Source organism: Cavia porcellus, unplaced genomic scaffold (genome assembly GCF_034190915.1).
Source record: "Cavia porcellus strain 051 isolate PalLab524CR breed Dunkin Hartley unplaced genomic scaffold, mCavPor4.1 scaffold_1, whole genome shotgun sequence".
NCBI lineage: Eukaryota > Metazoa > Chordata > Mammalia > Rodentia > Caviidae > Cavia > Cavia porcellus.
Genome location: NW_026947484.1, coordinates 182,101,816 through 182,123,027, shown reverse-complemented (window position 1 = coordinate 182,123,027; position 21,212 = coordinate 182,101,816). Strand labels below are relative to the sequence as shown.

The 21,212-nt window shown below is 38.0% G+C and overlaps 1 pseudogene; it reads left to right on the top strand.

The window, feature by feature from the left end:
- Positions 1-11,313: 11,313 nt before the first annotated feature.
- LOC100722444 (mitochondrial fission factor-like) lies at positions 11,314-20,259 on the top strand (annotated as a pseudogene).
- Positions 20,260-21,212: the final 953 nt, after the last annotated feature.

Here is a 21,212-nt window from a genome sequence, read left to right as displayed (position 1 = left end):
AGCATGTGGAGCTTGCTTAATAGGAAGGCTTGGTTTCTCTTCTGGTTGAGGCTCTTACTGATGAGTGCAGCAGCGCTTGCTTCATGGGAAGGTGTGGTTTCTCATCCTACTGAGACTAAGACAACTATTTGTTTCATTTGTCTTTTGGAGGTTGAGGTTCTAGTTATAGCCATGATTCTGAGCCTCTGAAGTGATGACTGACAAAAGTTTGGCTTTCTTTAGGATAGAAGTTCGTAGGATCCAGTTCTAAATTGTGCCTCAGAATTGTTGTCACCTGGACCAGATATACTCAGATCATGATTTAGCAACCCAAGTGCCAGGCTGATCATTTAAATAGCTTCTTCAATGTCCTAAAACTAGTCAGATCTAAATAGCACTGTTAGACCAACTGAGTTATTTCTTGTCTATTGGAGAGACAAACTTTTACGGGTCGTTGGCTTTTGTGATCTCATCTGTCACTTGAGAATATGATGAAACCTGTGACTTCTCTCAAGGGGGTGGAATACACACTTAAATTTCAGTTTGAGTGCACTTCTGGGTTAGAGTTTAGATCCCACGAAACCCTACCATGGGCTCAGGTTAAGTGTCTTTCAATACCCACCATTGATAACAGTAGCTTAATGCTGCCAGTCTCTCCCCTCTTTTCCTTTTCTACTGTCTTTGCCTTGGTTTGGGCCCTGATACTTTCCTTAGGTGATTTAATTTCTTTTGAATTTGTTACTTTGGCTTTAGTTTAACTTCCTCTCCAAATCAATTCTCTATATAGTCTACAGAAAGACATTTTATTAGAGTGGGGGAAATTGTGAGATAAAAATAAATAAAATCATAAAATACATTTTTCAGATAAAATAAGTAAACCTTATTATGGGTACTATAGAAAATGCAAGCCAGTTAAAAATTCATAGTCTCTGTATCCAGAGGCAATCAATGGTACTCCTTTCAATAGTATATTTTTGTGGAAAGTATTTATAGTTGTGATAAAATTGTATGCATATACATTCTCATGTCCAGATATTTTACTGAAAACTCATTTTTCTTTGTCCAAATGTATATTTATTTATTTTTATTAGGAAAATTCTAAAACATACACAAAAGCAATTACAATATTATTATTGTTTTTATCCTACCACATATGATTGCTTCAGCCCAGAAATTATCAAAATTGTAGTTATTGAGCTTTTTATGTGTTACAGATGACATCAAAATTTAGTGTCCTAAAGCCACAACTACTTATTTGGTTCCTAATTCTGTGGAGCAGTGATTTGGGCTGGGCGCAGCAGTGTGGTTCTTTTGTTCATCTTGGCTGATCTCCTTCATGTAACAGTGTTTGTGACTCTTAGCTAGGTTGCTATCCTTCGAGGATTGTTTGATAACATCTCAGTTGGTGGGACAGACTGGGTCCTGTCTCTCATTGTCCAGCAAGCTATATCAGGGCTTCTTCACATGGCAATAGAAAATTTACAGCACAGCAAGGTGGTGAATGTTTTTTAAGTTCCTGATTACATTTCATGTGGTAGTGTTTCATTGGTTAAAACAAGTTATAGGGTCGGTCTCCACTTAAGAGGTGAAGGAATATATACCACTTCTTGAAGGAAGTCATACATCATATTGCAAGGGTATGACTATAGACATGATAATTATTTGTGGCAATCTTTATAATCTACCACAAATGTGTTGCTAATCTTAACATTAGTAAATCATTATATTTTGATGTTACTGGTAACTTGTCATGAATATAATTTAGATAGCTAGTAATGTTTCATTTGGTAAATGTCCCAAAGCTTGGGTAATCATTCTTCTATTGTTAAGTAGTGAGGTTATTAATATTTTTCTGTCATTATGAATAATACAACAAAAAAGTTTTGTGCATAAAGCATTTTCTGCTTTTAGGATTATTTCCTTAGAGTAGTAACAAAAGTGGTATCATTGTGTCAAACATTTTACAACTCAGTACAATTTGTCAAATTGCTTCCTCATGGATTGTATCAATTTACACTCCTACCAGAGGGATCCTTCTAAAATGCAAATTTGATTGTCTCATACTTGGTTTAAAAGTGATCTCTGTTGCCTTTACAATAATGACTAAACTGCAAGACAAAGCTATGTTTACTATAAAACTTTTAGATAAATGAGAGACTATTTTAGCTTGATAAGACTCTGTAACCAAGGGTTGTGGGAATCCAGTGAGGAGGCGAGACTGGGTAGGCAGAACCTAAAGAAGTTGTTTTCATGTTGTTCTTCAGTATCAGTATCATTATTATGGAGGAGTAAAACAGAGGGTCAGAGTGAACACACCTAAACTGGAAATGTATTTGTAGGTTTTCATCTATGATGTCTATTTTAGCATCTTATAATCTTTTCAAATGAATGTACATTTATAAATTTAAGTACGTATTTAATTAATAAACAGTGTAGCATATATTTGTTTTGTTGGTTAGAATTCTTTGGGTTTTGAAAATTAGATCAAGATTTAGAATGAGATCTGGATTTGAATTCAAGATTCTGACAGTTTTTCTAGAGTCACTAGAATCTGGCAAAATTTAAACCACAGTTTTGCTGTCTGTTAAATCTCAGATTTAATACCCAGGTGTTAGGGCATTAGTGATAAATCAACACGTACATGAAATATTTTGCAGAATCATTCAACAGTTAGTATTATAATTATTATGTGAGATTAATATGCAAATAGAAGGCAAAAATGAGTATAACTAAGATTGGGAGGTTTTAATAATCTAAACTATAAATGTGTAACTTTTAACACTCAAGTTAACACTGTCTGTGACCTAATTATATCTGCTAGTTGGAGTTCAGACAGTTTTGAAGTTTCCTGGATCCTCAGGTGAGTCATTGGTTCTTGGTGATCATGTTTGATCTACTTCTTCAAGGAGAGGAGATATGAATGCATTTCTTTGGGGCAGGTTCAATGAAGGATTTCTAGGGCATCATATGGTATTGGAGGACAGGAACTGTTGATGGGAGCTGGTCATCCTGAGCATTGGTAGTTCTCTGGAGGGGGTCTGCTAACATTTTCTTGGCCCCAGAGACCACATACAGATTTGATCAAGAGGGTTTTACACTGTTCTCTTTCTTGAGAAGCTTCTAGAGTGGCATATCCTATAGAAATATAGTGTGAGCCATGTATCTGGTATTCAAATTTCTAGTAGACAAATATATATACACATATATACATATATATGTATATGAGACAAATATATAAGTATAAGGGAAAAATAAATATAATGAAGATTGGGAGGTTTTAATAATCTAAAACTATAAATGTGGAACTTTTAACACTCAAGTTAACAGTTTGGGATGTAATTCCATCTGTTAGTTGGAATTTGGGCAGTTTTGAAATTCCCTTAAAATATATATATATATTCCTTCAAATACATACATAATTTAAATAACATGCTATTTAATCTAGTATAGTATATCCAACATGTAATCCAAATATAATTGTTAATGATATCTTCAAATAGTTACTCAAAGTACAATATTTAGGTATGAAAAACTGTCCAAACAATATTAGCACAAAACTTTTATTAACCATCATTACTCTCCTATAATTTTGCTTTATATTTTTCCTCTTTCAAATAAAACTTAAAAACTTAAATGCTGACAAACATTAAATGGAAATATTATACATGAGAAAATTGTTAACGAAATAATTGGCAGGATTTTGTTCATATGAAGTCTTTGGAATCTGCTGTACATTTTATACTTGCAGCATACCTCAAGTTAGACTGGCCACATTTTAAGCACTCAGAAGCCACCTGTGGCTAGTACAGGACCTTTTTGGTAGGATAACATAGAGCAAAAACAACTGGACTTCGCAGGGTACTGCTCTCCAGGAGCTCAGGTCTTGATATCTATACATAAATAATTTTCCTAAAAATCTAGTTCTGGCATTATCTTGACTGGGTCTGTAAAGGTCAAAATTCACTGTATGCTGGATCTAGAATTAGTTCGTTTAAATTAGAATTGTATCTGGTTTACCAATCTATATTCTATTTACCTTTTAGAGAATTTTTTTCCCATGGTCACATGTGTTTTCCTACTTCAGTGGCTATTACCTTGACCTATCAGAGAAAAATATTTTTAATTTTTAAACATCGATATGTAGGAAGCAAGAGAGTAAGAGTTTCATTCTTTGCCTCCCATGAGGCTCTTCTCTCCTATGTGGATTTGTGGATACAGAAATGTGTAGGAATGTGTGATCTAAGAGTACGAGGATATGAAAGGGAGTGGATGACTCTTCACAGTGGCCCCAGTGTCTGGCAAGGTTCTGCAAGAGTACGTAGGACCAGAAATCTGATGTGGCTGTTTTTTGGAAAACACATTATGTCACAGCCATTATACACATTGTCTCAGGCAATGACTCAGCAAAGTAATAATGATGCGCTCTTGGAAGTGATATTAGGTGGAATACAAAGGAGTGATGTGGAGGGTCAGAGAATAAGTTGTGTACTAGGTATAGACCTTCTACAGAAATCATATACTGTGAAGAAGTCCCAGTAGTGACAAAGAGGGTCATCAAGATTCATGGTAGGTAAGAGATTCAAGACATGCCTTGTTTCCTGAAGTAGACATTATAATCCTTGATTCAGAGAAGAAATATTGAAGCTCAGAGAGGTTAAATACCATAGCCAGAGTCTAAGGAAGGGCTCAATTCTGAGAGATTCCAAGTACCTTGCCTTTTTCATTGTCTCACTGCTGCCATAGAATAGGTGATTGGAGAGTGGCTCAAAGGACTGGATAAAGTGTACCCATGGAGGTTTTGCCAGAGAACAAGAGGTCTTTGCAGCAAACACAATTTCTTACAAAGGATATGATCATAGGGCATCATTGTTCCAGTTGCTATGGCAGTGAAACAAATTACTTCAAAATAGCACAAAAACAGTCCTTCACTGTTCTCTGAATTCCATGGGTTGTGAATTTGGACAGTGCAGAGGAGTGGCTCATCTCTGCTCTTTATCATGTGAAACCTCAGATAGAAGACTCAAAGGTTGAGAATTGGAGTGATCTGAAGACTCATTCTATTAGGTATTTGGAAACTGAGATTGGTTGTATTTTTAGATACCTTGACCTTCCCGTGTTTCCTTTCTGTGTTATCTTTCTCTATATGGACTGATTTCAGCTTTTTCACAGCATGATGGCTGAGTTCTAAAAGCTAACACCAGACAAAGATCACATTGCTTACCATTGGTTTGTTCCAGAAATCATGCTCCATGCACTGCATACATTGTACAAAGACTCTTATGGTATGAACAAGAGGTGATATGAACTTAACCTCATGATGGGAGTCAAGTGGCAAGGTTCTGCAAGAGTAGGTAGGACCAGAAATCTGATGTGGCCGTTTTTGGAAAACACATTGGTCAGCGACTACTAGGTAAAGAAGGAGAAATAAATAGGTAACTGGGAAGGAAATGTTTCATTGAAAGGTCACCATTTCTAGTAATGTCAAAATAGTGAAAGGGAATTAGGGAAATTATAAAAAGGCAAATTACTTCAAATGCAAGTGGGAAGATACTTGAAAAGATTTCTTCCAACTAAAGATCCCTTCAAAAAAAGCAGTGATCCTGTGGACAGCCAGTTCTGCAAAAAGAGCCAGACCTGCTCCTGTGTGCCAGCTTCCATCAGGGCACTTGCTCTCCTCAGGTGACCAGCATGGGCACGGAGAAACATCCACACTCACACCTGCCACCACCAGGGCACTTGCCTCCTGTGGGCAGCCAGCATGGGCAGGGAGGAACAGCCATACCCATCTGTGCATGCCTGCCTCCTGTTGTCAATCAGTGCAGAGAGAAACAGCCAAATTGGCCCCTCTGTGCCTGCTGCCATTAGGACACTTACGTCTCTCATGTAACTAGAGTGGGCCAGGAGACACAGCAAGATATGTCTGCCTTGTGTGCCTGCAGGATGCCATTGGAGATGCTTGCTTCCTTCAGGTATCCAGTACAGGTGGGGAGAATCAGACAAACACAGCTTGTGCACCTGCTATCATTAGAGTATAGCCATGTAGGCCAAGAGAAGAAACAGTCCCACCACCACACACCCATGGCCATTGGGGAAGCCTTGGCATAGATGAGCAGGTTTGGAGAAGCCTGCCCCACACCCTACTGCCTCCTGGGGAACCTGAGTTTGGAGAAATCTAGGTGCCTGGACCATTTCCCTACACTGTAGAGGGGCAGCCAACACCAGAAATGCCTGGACTCCTATAACTGTCTTGTTGGGAGGAACCCAGGGAAATCTAGTACACACAGAACAAGCCTGGAAGATACAGACATGGAAGTCACACACCTGAACTCTCTGAAAGGATGGCAACTAAAGTAAAGAAACAACTTCATGAGGCTGTAAAAGTAATCAGATCAGAAATAATATCTCAGGTAAAAGAAGAAATCACAAACATAATGAAAGAATTGCTGAACATATCTAAAGAAGACATAGATTAAAAAAAAGAGGAGCATAAGAAAATGATGGAAACTTTGAATGAAATATATAGGAAGGAATTACATGAAACAGATTTAAAGAGATAGCCAGGAAATGAAAAAACCCAATCAAAAGCAGGTAAAACCACTTGAAAGAGACTGAAGATAGACTTTTAGACCTTGAAGACAGGCTTGCAGCTAGTGATCATGAAAGGAAAGATCTCTTACAAATAACAAGGAACCAGGAAATAACACTTCAATGGCTACAAAGAAGATAATGAAAAGAAAAATAATCTAAGAATAATAGGCGCTAGCAAAAAAGCACAGCATCAATGCAAATGACATAAAAAACTATTTACAAAAGTAATATCAGAAAACTTCCCAAACATGTGAACAGGACCTGACATACAGTTAAGCAAGGCACATAGAACTCCAACTAGCATAACCAAAATGAATCTACACCCAGACATATAATAATCAAGATCCTAGAAATTCAGCACAAGAACAGAATATTAAAGTCAGAGAAAAGAAACAGATCACCTGTAAAGGAAAACCCATCAGAATCACGATAGACTTTTCAACACAAGTCATCAAGTCAAGAAGAGCTTGGAGTAAAATGTTCCAAATCCTGAAAGAAATCAACTTCCAACTCAGCTTGATGTACCTTGAAAAAATACCTTTCTAAACTGATGGAAAAATAAGATACTTCTATGATAAAGAACAACTGAAGGAATTCAAGACCACCAAATCAACCCTGCAAAGAGCACTGAAGAATACTCTAGAAGAGAGATAAGATGACCATGGTTCCAGGAACAGCAGCAGAGGAGGATCACCAAACAGGGCAGGCAACTGAATGGAGAGGAAGAGTGGGGCCCAACACCTGGAGGGTAGCGTGGTAGCCAATGCATGCCGGTTGTAACTATTAATGTAGATGACCTCAGTTCACCAATAAAAAGAAACACAGGCTAAGTGGATCAGAGACAGGATTCATCAATATGCTGTATACAAGAAGAACATTTAATTAGAAAGGAAATTCATAGACTGAAAGTCAAAGGAGGGAAAACAATGTTCCATGTCACAGAAGCCAGAAAATATCAGGGGTGTCTTACCCATCACAGAAAAATGGATAAAAAAGATATGGTGTTTTTCTACCATGGAAAGCTGCTCAATTATAAAGAAGGATCATCTCAAGGCTCTTATAGGTAAATGGGTGCAACTTGAGATTGTGCTCATGGGTGAAATGGTCTGGACTCATAAGGCTGAACATCATGTTATCTCACTAGCATAAAAAACTGAAGGAGTTAGTGGGATCCAAAATGTACAAAAATATTCTGAAAGTGATAGGGGAAGAAACATCTAAAAAGGGAAGGTGGTATCCTTCATTCATTTCCCATTATCTTGTTTTGAATTCCTGTATCACTTTCATTGTTTGTTAGGTTTGGTCTTATTTTGTCTTGTTTTGTTTAATTTTATTGCATCTGATGGTATGGGAAGCTATTTTGAAGATAACAAGACACATTATGGTAGCCATTGTTGATTTCCTATTATCATGGTTTGAAGTCCTGTAATGCTTCTATTGTTTTGTTTTGATTGTTTTATTCTCTTCTGTTTTGATTTTATTATGTCTGATGGTATGGACAGATACAAGAGACATTATGGTAGCTATTGCTGATTTCCTATTATTTTGATTTGAAGTCCTGTATTGCCTCTATTGTTGTGTTTTGATTGGCTTTATTCTATTTTATTTTGTTCAGTTTTATTCTCTTAAAGAAACAGGAGTGACACTACCCTTGTAGTCTGTAGACTACTGACCTTACCTGTGGTCTCCATACAGCTTCAGGGAGCCTTCCCCAGCTAGAGCTCCATGTCCTGCCAAACCTTCCACAGCCCTGTCCCAGGAAGGGACACCTTATCCTGTTTCTGGCCTGCCTTCGTTTTTTATGGCTTAACCTCCAACCCTCTTTCAACAGAGATTTGGAATTTCATTAAATCAGGGCTTGAACTGAGAAATAACGACCATCTTTATATGCACCGTCTCTTTACTGGCAAGCTATTAGAGGAAAGATAAGGTTCTGTAACACTACAGGAATAAAGCCCAGAAAATTACATGAAAAGCTCCACCATCCGGGATAAATGTTATAGAAGGCATTAACCTTCCATAAAAATCCCTTTGCTAGGCAGGAATTTAAATGACAGTCACTGTTAGAGGAGATATTCAGCCTTAGAAACATATTATACTGCCGCCTCCTCTTAGAATAGCAAGTCCTTGGTTATCAGCAGTTAAATACTGTTCATTTCTTTATAGGCATGCTCAGAAATAAAGCAAATATGTATATGTGGGCTTTGCAGTATACCCTGTATTGCATTTCATATTTCCCCAGAAGTTGTATATAGTCTTTGGTTTCATTTAGAAAAATTGAATAAGAAATTAATATTTAAGCAAAGGTAGAACAAAGCCTCACAATGCTCACTAAATTACTTGCCTTAGGGGAAAAATAATTTTTTTGTCCCAGGCATAAATGTGATTCTGCAACGTGTGTTAGGCCAGAAATGACAAAGAACGTATAATTTTGGCTCTTCCAGTAAACCAGCCAACAAACACATAGGTCAAAAATTTTATGTAGAAGTTTATATGTGCTTCACATTCATGTTTATACATATTTGGGGAGAATTCCAGGTTATATTATTAAAAGGCATTTCTAACTTAAATGTTCATTTTTTGCATCTCAATATTAGAGGCATTTGCAGCAGAGTGAGCAACAGAACTCTTAACTCTATTATCAGAGTCTCTTAGCTGTAGTCTTAGAGCCCTTTCCTGTACTTCCAGAGTTTGGTATGGAGAAATGCTGTGTTTCCCAAGGACTGAGTGAATGCGAGTTGTTAATACCCACCCTCTTGAGTTCCACTGTTCCTTCTAAGTGATTCTTTCCCAGGAATCCACAAATGGGGCATTCTTTTTCTTTCTGTTGAGAATAGCTTTGAAAATACTATTTAGAGTACTCAGAGTTGAAACTTTTCATAATGAGTGGTTGACAAATCCACAGTTACCCCTTAGTTCATTTAATCAAGTTGGTATACTTAGGAGGCAATAACTTGAAAAATTTTAAGAACTTTCCCTTGGTGAAATCACTATGAAATCAACTGAGATGAACTCTGGGAGTTGTGGACAACTAGAAAAATGAAAAAGCTTAAAAAACCTTATGGTTTTCTTTAATGATAAAATAATAATACAGCCTACTGATTTATACTATAAAAACACTTAGAATATTGAGGGGCACGGGGTATAGCTCAGCAGTGTAGTGTTTGCCTGACAAGTGCAAAATTCTGAATTCAATTCCTACTACCCCCCCAAAAAAGAATATTGAAAGCTTTATGCTTTAAAATATATTAAGTTAAAAAATTTTCAGAGCACCATATCCCACCTGAAATAAAATTTTTAAATTTTGTTTGTTTTTGAGACAGGGTCTTGCTATGTAGTTTGGACTGGTCTTGAATTTACTATGCAGTCCAGGCTGGCCTCAAACTCATGCCACTCCTCCTGCCTCAGCCTCCTGAGTTCTGGGATTACAGGTGTGCACCACCATAGCTGGCAACTTTTATTATTTTGGGAAGACTGAAACTAACATTTATTATGGACTAATATGTGGTATCTGTGCACATTAAATCCTTTGTTCACGGGACAAGGAAGTTATTTTTATTCTACTTTTACACATAATAAAGTCAAGACTTAGAGATATCTACCCACTTTCCTAGACTTCAGTTTACCTGAAAGAAACTAAAATTTTTTACTTATCACTTGGGGATCATTTTAGGTTTTAAAATTTCTGATAGTTTTCAATATGGCCAACCAACTCCTTTAGTGAGTAACTGAGCTAACATATCTGGTGTTTCCAGGTATTTCTCCCCTTATCCCTGCCTTGGTTTTTAAGTGGGCGCTCTGTTTCTACTCTTTATTCATCTGTCCTTAACCTCCCAGAGCAGCTAGAAAGACCTCCCAAGAAACAAGGTAAAATGTGTCTGTCTTCTTCTTGGAAATGTGCTGAATTCCTATTGCACCTAGAATAAAATTAGAATTTTTGCTGTGGTCTGTAAGACCTTGCACGATTTGCCCCATCCCTGTTCTTACCTCTCCTATGCTCTCCCTTATTCCTCCACAGCCATTTGACAATTTCTAGAAAACGACAATCTATTTTTGCTCCCCCCTAACTTTAGAGTTCCCCTAGCTCTTTTATGGCTGGATTATTGCCCTTCAGGTCTTGGTTTAAAAGCCAGTTCTTTGGTGAGAACTTCACAGACCGTCCTGTTTAAAGAAGCCTCCACTGCATTTTTTCCTTACAGCAACTGTTTTGAGTCCTTTGTGGCACTTGTTGCAAGCTGCCATTGTTTGATTTACTTGCTTCCTTGCCTGTTACTTGTCCTGCTTGTCAACCTGCTCAGTATGTAAGCTACTTGGAACCTTGACGGTCCATTGTCCACCTTCCAGCATCTGATAGGCATTCACTAAACCTTTGGTTGAATAAGTTAATCCATATCTGGATGCTCCTTCACACTCCCCATCATCTCAAATTACAAAGTTTATTCAATAACCCTCCATCTTTTTGGTGACTATGTTAGGCAAAAATATTGGCGTTGGCTTTCAGAACTCTGGTCTACACTCCCATCTCAGCTGTTAATTTGCTGCATGACCTAAAGCAAGTCATTACTCCTCCATGGTCTTCAGAGTCTTCATCTGTGGATGTTCTCTAAATCCTTCTTTGCCCCATATCCCCAACTTCTAATTATTTCGAATTTCTCTCCAACTGTCCCCCTGGAGCAACCTTCATAAAAGTAGTTTGGTTTGAACCAAGTCGACACGAGTATACAGCCCATTATTTAGGTGGGCCCCATGTTGCCTGCCCTTCTACTTGCAGACTTGGGTGGTCCTGAAGGAATGGGCCAGGGGATGATGACTGAGTACAAGGCAGCACTCCTCAGGTAGGCATTTGGGTTTTATTGGTGGCAGCCACTGTGATGGCTGGCGAACATGTTTGTCCTTTTGTAATACCTGAGCCAGCTTCAACAAACTCTGAGAAGAGATCAGCGCTGATTAGTATACAGAATCCTTAGCTTCTCCTTTTTATCCCTTCAGAAGTGAGATTCATTGGCAGTCCTGCCTGAAGAACACAGGTCAGATGGCAGAGGCTGGATCTGGGCAATGTGGTAGCCCCTAGTTGACCACCTGTCCTTTGTTTCTATCTGTAGGAAGCTGCTTTCTTTCACAAGGTCAACATGGGATGGAGAAGGAAGATAAAATGCATGCTATTTGCTGTGCTAGGTGTTCTAATGCAAGGTATCACTGAATACCAGGGGCCCTTATTATTTTCACACTGTTTCTGTTTTCCAAATGGGAATGTTGAAGCAGGTAGAATGGTTAATTAATTCATCTGAAGTTCCAATATTAGGAAACAGCAAAAGTCTGGAGTGCTCACTTTTTTCTCTCATCTCAGTTTCCAGGTTCTAGTGAAACAGGGGACCTTGACTTCCATAGAAAGAACAGTTTTCAGGGATTGTTTGCAAAGTCAACATGGTGGGTGTTCTGAGGATTAGATTTGGCAAGCAATTTCCTAACAATTGAGCTTTGTAACTTAGAAAATAAAATGAGGCAAGATATAGTAGATAAAGAAATGAGTATGGAGAAAAATCTTCTGCTTAATAAATAAGATAAAACATTGAGATAAATTTTATAGTAATATACTCTTTATACCTTTTTTGACATCATAGCTTTTGGACATTTTGAGAAAACTGAAAATTTCTCAAACCAGCAAATTTACTTTCTAGATGGTATCTGAGAACCAGAAAGAGGTCATAGCTGACCATATCTACGGAGTGCTGATATTGGGCCAGGCCCTACTGGACTGGAAAGACAAGTCATATAAGACACATGCCTTGCCCTGGGGAATCAGAATGGATCATATGAGGACTAAGGCTGGGGACAGGCAAGTAAGTGGCAATTTAATATGCTGTGGCAGAGCTGGGAAACAGGCCCGTGAAAATAGGGAATGTTTTTGTGAATTTTGAGATGGGGCTTGAAGAATGCACCAGAAAAAATGGGAAAGTGTTGGAGGACCAGGGTGTACCAAGCTACAGAAGCACAGGACAGGCGAGGTGTCTCGGGGGGTGGTGGCTTAGAAGGTTGACTGTAACCTAGCTGAAAGTTCTTGTATGCCTCTTCGACAGACTAGAGGAAGTTGCTCTAATAGTCCAGGTGAGACGGAGGAGTCTTGAACTTGGGTAATGACGGAAGAGAATGTGGAAGAGAAGAGAATAGCTCTTAAGTATCTAAGGAGATCTACTGTTTATTGATTTCTTGTATCAAGATGGTACAGTGCATGAAGGAGATGCCCACTGCATGAAAGACAAGTGTGATGAATGGATCACGTTAGGCATATGTTAGACATTTTATAGAGACACACACATATACAAGATATGTAACTTTTATGATAAATACTTATATCTGAGGATTTTAACTTAAAATATTTACTTTCATTACAGAAAGCGAATGCAAATTATGGCAATTTTAAAGCATCTAATGCTTCATGCATTATGATGACAAGTTGTTCTTTGCAAATAATTCATATTTAGTAACAAAGTTTTCTGCTTGATTGCTTATTATTTTGTTGTACTATTATAGATATTGTATTTGATCTTAGAGTGGAATTTGCTGTTCCATGTCATTAAATAAATTCTCAGGAATATAATTTACTTCATTCCTTAGAGAATAGAAGGAGTTCAGTAGTTTTAAAGCATGTGATTGTTTTCTAGGGAGTTAGAAAAACATAAGATACTTTGTTGTCTTATGTTTTTTTCCCCACGAATACAGGCAGGTTTGTTTTTTCTGGAATGATGATGTTGAAGCTAGGATGTGCTTATGATGACAAAGGTGGGGTGCACATTAAGGCTCGGGCCTATTTGTTCTTCAGGGCTAGAGAAGTGTCTGCCCACCCCATCCAAGTGAGATTCCCCCTCATTCATCATTCTTCTGGCATCCTGTGCTCATCTCCCACAGCATTTATCACATTGGTTAATTATGTGTTTGTTGTTTGATGGAATAGGGCTGACGTTCTTTCTTCCACCAGGAAGACATGGGATCTGTGTAGCTTTCCCTAGGGTCTGGGAAGTCTCTATGACTGCCAGACCAATGGAACATGGCAGAAATTATGATGTAAGAGTTTCCAGACTCAGACCTTAATCAACTTGTAGTTCCTGCTTTCTATCTTTTGGAAGATTTTCTGGAGCCCTGAGTCACTAAACAAGAATTCTGATTACCTTGATGCCATCATATTAGAATCCCCACATGGATATTCTGATCAACTGTCCTTATAACCTGTCTTCAGGACATTCCTGCCAAGGCCATGATATGATGGTGAATATCATATCTGCTAGTTACATATTTTCATGTGCCCTCTAGCAATACCATGTGGGACAGAACTGTCTGGCTGAATTTGGCCTGAATTTCTGCTCTCAAAATTATGAGACATTAGAAAATGGTTAATGCTTTAAGCCATTCTGTTTTAGAGTAGCTTTAATGAAACAATAGATAGCTGGCACATTATTCATTAATGTTATTATTACTATCCATTTTTCTGCTTTAGACTATAAGCATCACGGAGGACAACAGAGACTTGTGTTGTTTACTGCTATGTACTCAAATACTTAGCCCAGTCTTTGCACATAACAGGTTATTCAAGGAATGAATGAGAGATCAATGTTGAAAATTGGAGAGAGCAGAGTTAGCTAAAACCTAAGTGTGGCTCCTTTTCTTAGATTCCTTGGATTTCCTCTGATGTTTGTATTCTGATACTAAAATTCATCTGTTTATTTGCATGTGACACTCTAAGGCTAAGTGTGCTATTTGTTTCAATTCAGGAATATACATTTTTCTAGAACACACCACATGCTCAGTTTTCTTTAAAAGGTGATGGCAAAAGGGTGAACATAATCTGAGTCTGGATTTAATTTAAAAAGCTATCTTTCTGTCTGTCTGTCTATCTATCTATCTATCTATCTATCTATCTACCTATCTATCGATTCGTAATCACTATCAATTATCTATCAATCAGAGTTTTGGCTCAGATTCAAAACTTGAAAAGTAATTAATTCTTGGGCTGATTGGCATTACGTACATCATATACATATAGAAAAAGTAGGTTTCTAGTGGAAGGGTAGGTTCCTTTCCTGAGTTGCTTAAAAGTAAAGTTTTTGCTTTCTCAGTGTTCACAAATCATAGCCAGTAATAAGGCATTCATTAAAGGGTAGAATGGTGGCACTGGGCATTTTGTCTTTTCAATACACAGCTCTATCAGTGCCATCAATCCTAATGATTACTATTGTAATTATTACTTGTTTGGTTATAATTTCATTTTCCACATCAGAGCAAATGGTAAACACTTGGTAACTCTTGAAAGAGCTTTATTATCTTCTATAGGAAACTTCTTCATCCACTAGATCGTAGGCCTTTTGAAAAAGGCCAAATAATGTGATTACTGAGGTGGTTTGCCAATATCTTTCTGGATAGTTTCAATAATAGTGTTTTTTCTTCACAACAGCCCTTTATAGTGAACAAAAAATGTCTTGACTTTTTCGTATGCTCTGTACCTCATTAACATGACCCCTTGCCTGGGAAGTGGGTGTGTTCCAAGGATGATGGATTGGATAGTTATTTTCTCACAATTGGGCTGATTCATATTAGCTAGCCTGGAGTTCTAAAAGCTTTCTTCTTGTTTCATTTATACATATACTTTCTCCTGATGGTGATTTAAAGGAATTTGATGGCAGTAATATCAGAGATAATACAAAAAGTAGCACCCACTAATAATTTATTAATGTGATTAGTACTATAGAAAATTCAGGGAGCAATTCCATTTAGGTGGTCCACTGGGCTTAGGTGTGTAAGTGGTTAGGGGAAAGGGTGCTCATGTAGTCAGTGATGGTATTAAAAGCTATGTTGCACCAAGGGAATCTTAAGCTTTCATTCATGGTTGAAAGTAATCAAGAAAAGTTGATATTTTAGGCAGGATTCATTTGGCTACAATTGATCACAACCCAATTCTGACTACCTAAAATATTTTAATTTTTTGAAACAAGTAATTGATGAATATAGATCTCCAGATATAGTTGAATCCAGATTCTCAAATTGTTACCATGTTTGGTCCCTTTTAAAGATTTTTTTCCTAAATGGCAAAGATGGCCCCTTACTATTCAAGGCTTTTAATAGTCCTTCAATTTTATAATCTCAAATAGTTCAGTGGACATTCATTTCTAAAGGCTTCAGCAAGAATACTGGAGGTGATTCTTATTGGCTTTATTTAGGTCATATAATTATGCCCAAATTAGCTGTGGCCAGAAGGAAGGTGTGTTATAATTATCCAGGTCATGGTCAGAGCTTATCTCTGGAACTGCGATGTGAAGTCAACTCTAAGTGGCAGGATAGCCTCAAAACATTTCCATTGGAGCTGCTTAATGGTCTTCTGACATCCTGGGAGCAGAGTGGGGTGCATCCTGAATCAAGATTTAGGTGGAGATCTGATGCAGGACCTATTCTACCATTCATTTAATTAGTGATTCTAGATTGTCATTTTCCTTATGGGGTCTCAGATTCCTTATTTGTAAGGTAAAGGTTTTGGATCCTGATAATCCCATCCATTTCAAAATTTCTTTACTCTAGAGAAGAGGGTTATTGTAGGCATGTAGGGAGGTAAGAAGTTAATAGGCTACACAAACTCCAGACACCTCTGTTCCTGATGTCACTGGTGCTAACGAGGACAGTAGCCCTGCACTCTATTTGAAATAGTCCCAGTTTTTGCTGCTTTCAGAGACGTTGCTTCGGAGCTCTTCCCCCACAACTCAGCAGCAATGCAGGAAAGAGACTTTTTCTTTGCTGTAAGGTCAATGGGATAAATGGGAAGGTTGGCTGATTGCCTGAAAATGAGTTTGGCTTAAAAGTTCCTTGCCCAAGAAATGGAAAAGAAAAAAAGTCCTGCTGGGATAGCCAAGGGGAAAGAGAAGTGCGAGTGACCTCTTTTGAAAGAGCTGTAGCCCTGGAAATCTGACTAATGGCTGGAGAGGGTACGTGATGATAACTCACAGCGGCCACTTGGATTTAATTATAGCAACATTTGCAGACAATAAGTGGGTCTTGAGTGAAGCCAGCCTGATGATACGGCAGTGACAAAAGCTAATCTGGATTTCTGGCCAAAAGGAAGGATGAGAAATGACTTGGACACATTTCCTCTAGGATATATATATATATATATATATATATATATATATAGTGATTACTAAGGTCAAATATTTATTAAGATTCCTGGGGAGGAAGATAATGCTGTTCTAGACTGTGCTACGCAAGAGGACTTGGAGTAGACAACCTGCATTCACTACTGGAGATTTTACTTACTCACTGGGCCTCATTTTTCTCATTTTCACTATGATCTTTGTTCTTTGAAGTCTTAAAAATTAGTAATTTTGAGACTATATATTTATTATGGTTCATTCTGTTTTTTTTAAAGCAGTCTATGCTTTTATTTCTTTCTCTTTTTTTGTGCCTGTTGTTTACATATAATAAAAAGAAGACAAGGTTCCTGACTTCTATGTACTCAGTAAAAAGATCTATTAGAGTGGTAGAAAATGTAAAAACTTTTACAATAAGCTGCCAGTAGGATTCTAGGGGGAAATATGATTTTAACAGCAAAGTGAAACATTTCCCCAACACTCTCTGTATTGGATGCTCTCTGTGTGTTAGCACTGTGATTCGTGTTTTATGCACAGATCAACACTGTAGAGTGGATTTTATTAAAACCTTTTTAAAGGTGAAGATACTGAAGGTCAGATAGATTAACTTGCTAAAAATAGAACATATCTTCATAAATTCTCAGTTTCAAAATTGTTCATTTTCAAGACTACAAAAAAGCAGATCTTATATTGACAATGATGATGAGGCTCAAAGAATAAGAGAAACCCTAGAAGTGAACACTTAACTCCCAATTCAGTAAGCATCTTTTTAAGAGGTAGAACTGGGATTCAAGTCCTTCTGGATTCTAGAGGGCTATTCTCCTAAGACTGTTATGTTTCTTGTTACTATACTTGTTACTCCTAAGACTTGCTCTGTTTCTTGTTACTATACTTACTTTCTATGTCTGGTCACATGCAGGCAGATTAGAAGCTTCTAGTCCTAGAAACCATCTTCCAGAAGTACGTTTCTGTTTGCTGTTTAAGGTTTGAAGTCCATGTTGTTAATGGTGATGATGAGACTGTTAATGGTAATAGTCAGAGTATGACCAGCTCGGAAATAGAAGTCTGGAGAACACAGACACGTGGTTAGCATCTTACACTAAGCAACATAAGAATGTCAGTTGGTGAGAATGATTGCCCTTCATTTCTTCAAGAGAATGCATTTTTTTTTTGTGGAAATAAGTTGCTTTTATTTTCTCTTATGTCCAGTGGGGTTGTACATTCCAAGAGATTGTTCCTAAAAAGATTCTGATTCTGCTTCATGTTCATATAATATTCACAGCTCTCAAAATTTCCTTCAGTTGTATCATTTTCCAGCCCTGTGAATGATGTCAGCCATGCTATCAGTTAGCTTTTGTTGCATAAACCTTCCCCAAATGTACAGGCTTAAAGCAACAGACACATATTTGGATAATACTCTATGGGTTAGCAACCAGGACTGGAATTAGTAGAGTGGTTTTTGATTATGTCAGTCTCATAGCTTCTGCCAATCAGCTAGGCTGGCTGCGTTGCTGGCTGGGGGCAAGTGGGCTTTATTAATATGTCTTTCATCACTCAGCAGGATAACTTGGGTTTGTTAATCTGATGGCTGAATGGGATTTCAAGAGAGAGGAAGGAACAGCTCAAATTCTCCTTAGTCTTAAAACTGCCATTATTTCTATTGCATTCTGTTTATTTAAACTGGTCACAAAAGCCACACATATACAATAGATCAAGAAAAATCTACCTCTTGATGGGAGGAGTTGGAAAAGTGACATTTGAAAGCAGCATTCACACAGGGTAGGCTTCTGTTGTCTTAGTTTTTGTGAACAGTCAACCACAGCCATTCCTATTGATGAGAGCTAATGAGTGACTATAGATTGTCATAGTTTCTGGAGAATCACAGCACCCTGCATTGAAAATAGGACTCTGTTTTCAGTGAATAAGTAGAACATTGATTGCAGATTTTATACTTTTTCCTTTCAGAAGGAATTTGAGGTGGTCTTCAAAGTTACATGTAACAGCACAAGGTAAAAGAAAAGATGGAAGGATCAGAGAAAATCAAAGTAGGAGAAAAATGTGGAACCAATAACAGTGTGAGAGTGCTTGCTCAGATTTCCTGAATATTTGCTAGAGGTGGGCTACATATTTGGATCTAGGATCCTGCACCCCAAAATAGACAGGGGAGCATGAGCAATTGTGTGAACCACGATGTCCATAAGAGAAAAGAGCCAGTGCTGGAGTGGCATTGGATTTGATAGGTTAGAGTTTGCATAACTATAACTCAGGAGCGAAGCTTTTGGTGTGGCTTATGGGAACGTTAGTAGGGTAGAACAGGCTAAAGGGAACGTGAAGAGACTGAGTTGGGGATTTAGCTCAGCAGCATAAGCGCCTGCCTTGCAAGTGCTAGGTCGTGAGTTTGATCCTGGGTAAAAAAAGAGACTGAATTTCAATTTTTCAGGTTATAGGGGCTTAGCAACTTACAAAGTTCTTGTGCATTATGTATTTGTTGACAAATGATGATAAAGAGGGATAAACAGGGCAGATATTATGATAAGATGACCCTTATTTGACAGTCAAAGAGACTTTAAGGATTGTGGGTTCTTCAAATTGTGGGCGTCTGTCCCGGCCCGCTACGGGCCGCTCTGCAGGTGCCTGGCCCTGGCTGCCCAAGGCGCTAGGCCAACGGCCTCTGGGAGCACCCGGAGAGCCAGCGGGTGGCTGCCATCTCTGGGACACTGCAGAGGGCCCAAGGGGACAAAAGTGGGTCCAAGTCCAGCCCATGTGTGGCGAAGCAAGTTAAGGATTTAATATGAAGCGCAGCTGCAGATAGTACCGTACGGCAGGCAGCACCTGGTACACTTTGGGTTAGTGTGGCAGCCTTTCCTTCTCCCACCGCTGCTGAGAGGGCAGAAATTAGTTGAACTCAGTATGAGATGGAATATGCCAAAGGTATTAGTCAGCAAATGAGGGTCCCAGAAAGATTAAAACTAGCATCACCAAATGCTGACCTAGAGCAAGAATTCAAGAAGGTGTTCCGAATGCTAGTGTGATAATGCAAGCTCCAGAGAGGATTGTTGTAGCAGGAAACAATGAAGAAATTTCATTTTCAAGACCAGCAGATCTCAACCTTATTTGGTCAACTCCTTTAAAACCTCAGGCACTAAAAACTTACACTAAATGATTTTTCTGGACTTAGAAAGACCTTCTCCAGCTCCTCAAAATGATGAACACAGATCCATGCAATTGGCAGACTCCATGAATGAAAATGCTGTTCACCAAAACGGACAGCTGGTCAAAAATGGTTCTGTACCTATGTTGCATGGTGGGTCTGCTGCCACCACTTCTAAGCCTCCTCTTGACAATGTCAGGCATGGTGTTTCAAGTGTAGAGGCAACAGAGAAGGAACAGCAAAGGACATGACTGTGGTAGGTGCAGCTTCATTAAGACGACAGATGATCAACTAAATAGATGCCTACAGCTTCCAGAAGAGGAGAAAAAGGAACGTGCTGAAAGAGAAATGGTCGTGTATTCAATGACTGTTGTGTTCCGGCTGCCTAATGGTTGGCTCTGGTTTCACTGCTAGAGGCAACCTCAGCACTAAAACATTGTCTTAACTGCTGGAAATATAAAGTATATACAAACTTCTTCATTTTTGCCCTTGCCTTGTGTGCCATTTTATAGCCTGTGCCCTAAAACATGTATTTCTTCCAGAAATAAGGAAAAGGGCTGATATTTGTAGAAATAAAGGTGTATTCTGTCCCTCAGCTGTACTCTCTGTAAGCTAGTTCTACAGTAACACCTGATGTAAAATTCTTTTGCATGTTTTGTAAATAAGTTCTACTTTTTTAAAAGAGAAATTGATTTTTCACCTCATCAGTCTGCATAATTGATTCTCTGAAAGGGAGAGAGAATGCATCAAGAATGGATTTAGAAAGTTGTTTGTAAAAGAAAAAAAGTGTTTTGTGCTGTTTCTTGACACTATGTAGCAGTTTTGTTAATAGATGTTTTACACCACTTTTCAACATCAGCTCTTTTGAAGTCATGATCTGTACCAGACTTAAGAAATTAATAGCAAACGAAATTGCAAAACCTGCATAAATGCATGGAAATTAAATAACAACCTTCTGAACAACCAGTGGGCTACAAGTGAAATTAAAGAAGAAATTAAGCAATACTTACAATTCAATGAAAATGCAGATACAACATACTGAAACGTGTGGGATGCAAGGAAAATGGTCCTAAGAGGGAAACATATAGCAAAAAACTGTCATATCAAGAAAGCAGAACAAGCGCAAATAATCTAATACGATATCTCAAACTCTTAGAAAAAGAAGAGCAAGTAAAACTCATAGAAGAGAGGAAATGTAAAGATCAGAGCAGAAATTAATGCATAGAGACTAAAAAAATAAAAGGATTAATGAATCAAAGAGCTGGTTTTTTGAGAGAATAAATAAAATTGATAAATCTCTGGTCAACATTATCAAGAAAAAGAAACAAAAACTCAAATTCATGCAATAAGAACTGAAAAGAGAGAAA